The 6,120-nt window shown below is 37.3% G+C and overlaps 1 pseudogene; it reads left to right on the top strand.

Moving 5' to 3' along the window:
- Positions 1 to 1,136: 1,136 nt before the first annotated feature.
- LOC125921607 (60S ribosomal protein L6-like) lies at positions 1,137 to 2,448 on the top strand (annotated as a pseudogene).
- Positions 2,449 to 6,120: the final 3,672 nt, after the last annotated feature.

Genomic DNA, 6,120 nt, shown 5'->3' with positions numbered 1-6,120 from the left:
TGGAAAAGTATGCTTAGAAAATAGGAAGGAACCAGGAAATATCTGGCAGCCTAGAAACCCAACCACCAGAACAGGCTACTCAGGTCTTCAGTGCCATTGAATCCTGCCACCACACTTCTGCTTGAATGATCCGACTGCTCTCTTTGCGTCACTCTTTCAAGAGTCAAGGTTCTTGGTGGGAGCATCCTTCTGGCTGAGCTTGGATCATGGGTCTGGCCCCTCACCCAGGTTGGGAAAATGAATTAAGAACAGACAAACAGAAAGAAACTAGAGAGATGGTATATTTAAGGCCAACACTGAATATAAATGGTTTAAATAAAACTAAAAGGCAGAGGAGATCAGCTTAGATAAAAATTAATGCTTAGATAACTTAAAAGGAAAAAGATAGAAAAAGATATACAACACAAACGCAAATCAAAAGAAAGCTTCAGTGGATTTATTAATATCAAACAAAGTGGACAATAATAAACAGGGTCATTACATGATGATAAAGGAATTATACATCAAGAAAATATAACAATCCTAAATATGTATGCACCTAAGAACAAAGCTTCAAAATACATGAAGCAAAAATTGTTAGAATTGATAGGACAAATAGACTATCCTACAGATAAGAGTTAAAGACTTCAACACTATTGTCTCAGGACAAGTAGACAGAAAAATCAGAAAGCATATAGAAGAGAATTATACTATTAGCCTCTTTGACTTAATTTCCACTTATAGAACACTCTGCCCAATCAGAATACAAATTCAAGTGCCAATGGAACATTCACAAGTTAGATCATATTCTAGGCCATAAACATTTTTTTAAAAGAATTGAAATCATACTAACCTTTCTGTCTACAACAGAATTAAAAATCTAAAATCTAAAATAGAAATCTAAAATAAAATCTAAAATGGAAAAGATTTGGTAAATCCAAATGTTTGGAAATTAAGCAGGATACTTCTAAATAACCCATGAGTCTAAAAGGAGGTCAAATGTATGATTAGAAAATATTTTGAAAAAAATTTAAATAAAGACAAAACATATCAGAATTTTGGGCATATAACCAAAGCAGTGCTTAGAGAGAAATTTATAGCACTTAAATGTTTACATTAGAAAAATAGAAAGGTTTTTCTCTTTCCCATTTTGCAAGATGGCAGGTGAAAAAGCTGAGAAGCCAGACACTAAGGAGAAGAAATCTGAAGACAAGAAGGCTGGTGCTAGTGACAAGGTTAAGAAGGGTAATCTCAAGCCTAAAACGCAAAGAAGGAGAAGCCCCACTGTGACTAAAACCCTGTCAGACAGGGGAACTAGCAGATATTCGAATGGCTGTGTATTCCAGAAAGGCTATATAAGAGGAAGTATTCAGCAACCAAATCCAAGGTTGAAAAGAAAAAGAAGTGGGGCGCCTGGGTGGCTCAGTCGGTTAAGTGTCCGACTTCGGCTCAGGTCACGATCTCGCGGTCCGTGAGTTCGAAACCCGCGTCAGGCTCTGGGCTGATGGCTCAGAGCCTGGAGCCTGCTTCCGATTCTGTGTCTCCCTCTCTCTCTGCCCCTCCCCCGTTCATGCTCTGTCTCTCTCTGTCTCAAAAATAATAAAATAAACATTAAAAAAAAAAAAAAAGAAAAAAGTTTCTTACTACTGTCACAAAACCAGTTGGTGGTGACAAGTGGTATCCAAGTGGTTAAACTTTGCAAAATGCCTAGGGATTATCCTATTGAAGATGCACCTCAAAAGCTGTTGAACCATGGTAAAAAAAAAACAAAAAAAAACAAAAAAAAAACAAAAACATTCAGTCAGCATGTGAGAAAACTACGAGCTAGCCTCACTCCTGGGGCCATTTTGATCATCCTCACAGGGTGCCAGAGAGGCAAGAGGGTAGTTTTCCTGAAGCAACTGAGCAGGGGCTTGCTACTTGTTTTTGTTTGTTTTATGTTTATTTATTTTTGAGAGAGAGAGAGAGAGTGCAAGCAGGGGAGGGGCAGAGAGAGAGGAAAACACAGAATCTGAAGCAGGCTCCAGGCTCTGAGCTGTTAGCACAGAGCCTGACGTGGGGCTTGAACTCATGAACTGTGAGATCATGATGTGAGCCAAAGTAGGACGCTTAACCGACAGAGCCACCCAAGCTGCCCAGTGGCTTGCTACTTGTGACTGGACCTCTGGCCCTCAATCGAGTTCCTCTGTGTAGAACACACCAGAAATATGTCATTGCCACCTCCACCAAAATTGATATCAGCAGTGTGAAAATCCCAAAACATCTCACTGATACTTTCTTCACAAAGAAGAAGCTGTGTAAAGCCATTCATCAGGAAGGTGAGGTCTTTGACAAAGAGAAAGACAAATATGAGATTACAGAGCAGTGCAAGCTTGATTAGAAAGCTGTGGACTTGCAAATTCTGCCAAAAATCAAACTGTTCCTCACTTCAGGGCTACCTCTGCTCTGTGTTTTCTCTCACAAATGGAGTTTATCTTGTGTTTCCGTAGTGTAGTGGTTATCACGTTCGCCTCACAAATGGAGTTTATCCTCACAAATTGGTATTCTAAATCACTTACAAGGAATCTAATTAAATAATTGAGCCATAAAAAAAAGAGAGAAAGAGATAATTATCAAATCAAGGATCTAAGCTTCTACCTTAAAAAACTAGAAAAAAAAAAATTAAGCCCAAAGCAAGTAGAAGGGAATTATAAAGCAAAAAAAGGAATATCAATGAAAACAGTAGAGTGAAATCAAGGAAACAAAAGCTGGTTATTTAAGAGTGTTTAAAATGGGTACACTTCTAGCAAAACTCATCAAGAAAAAAAGAAAGAAGACAGAAATGACAAATATCAGATGCCTACAGACATTAAAGAAATCGTAAAGGAATATTGTGAACAATTTTATGACAGTAGATTTGATAAATTAGATAAAATAAAATTCCTTGAAAAATACAAATGATCAAAGCCCACTCAAAAGGAAGTAGATAACCTGAATATTCTTATATCCCACTTTAAAAATTAATTTTGTGGGGTGCTTGAGTGGCTCATTGGGTTAAGCTTCAGGCTCCTGATCTCTGCTCAAGTCATGATCTCACAGTTCATGAGATCAGGCCCCATATCAGGTTCTGCGCTGTTAGCTTGGGATTCTCTCACCCTCTCTCTTTCTGTCCTTCCCATGCTGTCTCTCTCTCTCTCTCTCTGTCTCAAAATAAATAAATAAACTTTAAAAATAAATAAATAAATGCATACATACACGCACATACTAAATTTGTATTTAAGAACCTTCCCATAAAGAAATTTCCAGGTTCAGATGGTTTCACTCATAAATTTAAAAACGTTACACACTTTATGATTCCATTTATATAATATTCTCAAAATGCAAAACTATAGAAATGGAGAATGGACTAGTGGTTACCAATAGACAGGGATAGTGGTTGAATATAAAAGGGTAGCACAAGGGAGACCTTTTGTGGTGATAAAACAATCATATCTTGATTGTGGTGGTATTACATGAATTGACATGTATGATAAAATTGCACAGAACTATACACACAAATACAAATGTATATTAAAAATGATGGAACCCAAATAAGCTATATAGCCTAGTTAACAGATGTGTACCTATGTTATTTTTCTTGATTTGCTCCTACACTACAGCTGTACCATTGCAAGAAACTGAGAGAAGAGTACAAGGGACTCTACATATGCTTTTGCAACTTTCTGTAAGACTATAATTATTTTTAAATAAATTATAAAAAATGAGCCAAGCATTAGTGAGCTGTGGGACAACTTTAAGTAACTGAATATGTGAGTAATTGGAATCCCTGAAATATGTGAGAAGGCAACTGAAAGAACACCAGAAGAAATAATGACCAAATTTTTTCAAATTTGATGAAAACTTTAAACCTACAGGTCAAAAAAATCCCAACAAACCCCAAGCACAAGACACATGAGGGAAAACAAACAAACTATACCAGGGTACAGCATAATCAAAGTGCTCAAAACCAGGGATAAAGGGAAAATCTTAAGTGCAGAAATGGAAAAAACACATTATATACAGAAAAACAAAATAGAGGTGACAGCGGATTTCTCATCAGAAGCAACACAAGTGAAGGCAACAAAAGCAAAAACAGGGGCACATGGGTGGCTCAGTTGGTTAAGCGTCCTACTTCGGCTCAAGTCATGATCTCACTGCTTGTGAGTTTGAGCCCCACATCAGGCTGTCTGCTGTCAGTGAAGAGCCTGCTTCAGATCCTCTGTCACCCTCTCTCTCTGCCCCTCCTCCCCTTGTGCTTGCTCTTTCTCAAAAATAAATAAATGTTAAAAAAAATAAAAATAAGAGGGACTATGTCAAACTAAAAAGCTTCTGCACAGCAAGAGAAATTATCAACAAGATGAAAAGGCAACATCTTCAATGGGAGAAAATATTTGCAAATTATATATCTGATAAAGGGTTAATATCCAAAACCTGTAAAAAGCTCATACAACTCAATAGCAAAAAAGCAATCTTATTAAAAAATGGGCAGAGGATCTGAACAGACATTTTTCCAGAGAAGACAAATGGATGGCCAGAAGGTACATGAAAATATGCTCAATATCACCTATCATCACATAAGTGCAAATCAAAACTGCAATAAGATATCAGTCCTTACCTGTCAGAAGGTCAAAACAACAAGTAATAACAAGTGTTGGCTAGGATGTGCAGAAATGTGAACCTTTCTCACTGTTGGTGGGAATATAAATTGGTACTACCACTATGGAAAACAGTATGGCATTTCCTCAAGAAATTAAAAATACAACTACCATATGATCCAGCAATCCCACTTCTGGGTATTTACCTGAAGGAAATAAACATACTCACTTGAAAAGCTATCTACACCCCCACTTTCATTGCAGAATTATTTACAATAGCCATGACGTGGAAGCCATCTAAGTGTCCATCAATGGGTAGATGTATAAAGAAGATGTGGTATATAGGGGCGCCTGGGTGGCGCAGTCGGTTAAGCGTCCGACTTCAGCCAGGTCACGATCTCGCGGTCCGTGAGTTCGAGCCCCGCGTCGGGCTCTGGGCTGATGGCTCGGAGCCTGGAGCCTGTTTCCGATTCTGTGTCTCCCTCTCTCTCTGCCCCTCCCCCGTTCATGTTCTGTCTCTCTCTGTCCCAAAAATAAATAAAAAAACGTTGAAAAAAAAATTAAAAAAAAAAAAAAGAAGATGTGGTATATAGAAATACAATGGAAATTTATTCAGCCATAAAAAAAAATAAGGAAACCCTGCTGTTTGTGAAAACATGGGTGAACTTTGAGGGCATTATGATAAATGAAATAAGTCAGACAGAGAAAGACAAATACTATATGATCTCACATGTAGAATCTAAAAAAAATGAAATAAAAACCTGAACTCAGACACAGAGAATAGATTTGGTGGTTTTCAGGAGACAGATGGTGGAGTGTGGTTGATATAGGTGAAGGTGGTCAAAAGGTACAAACTTCCAGTTATTAAACAAATAAGCATAGGGATGTAATGTACAGTATGATGACTATAGTTAATAAACCTATATTGTATATATTGTAAAGTTGCTAAGCGAGTAGATCTTAAAAGTTACCACAAGGAAAAGTTACTATGCATGGTGATGGATGTTAGCTAGACATATTGTGGTGATTCTTTCACAATACATACAAATATTGAATCATTATACTCCACACCTCAAACTGTTTTAATGTTATATGTTAATTATAATTACATCCCAATAAAAAAAAAGAAATAGCTTAAGTGAAAAGACAGTGGAGCAACACCATTAAAATACTGAAATAAAACATTGCCAATCTAGAATTCTACCACTCCAGTGAGAATATCTTTCAAAAGCCAAAACAAAATGAAGACTTTTTTCAAACATGCAAGTTGAAAGAATTTATTACCAACAGACCTACATTGCAAGAAATGTTAAAAGGAAGTTATTCACACTGGAGGAAAATGGCGCCCAATGGAAGTACGGATCCACGCAAAGAGTGAAGAGTACCAAAACTAGCAACAGTTCTCAACACACGGTCTGGGGACTGCTGCTTGTCCCTTCCAGGAGGTCTGCAGGTTCTAATTATTTTCATAATAATGCTAATATGTTCCTGCCTTCCCATGCTCATTTTCTCAAAGTGTACCATGGAG

The sequence above is a fragment of the Panthera uncia genome, chromosome C2, assembly GCF_023721935.1.
Source record: "Panthera uncia isolate 11264 chromosome C2, Puncia_PCG_1.0, whole genome shotgun sequence".
NCBI classification, from domain to species: Eukaryota; Metazoa; Chordata; class Mammalia; order Carnivora; family Felidae; genus Panthera; species Panthera uncia.
Note: the sequence above shows the minus strand (reverse complement) of the source record. Positions and strands in the feature narration are given on the sequence as shown.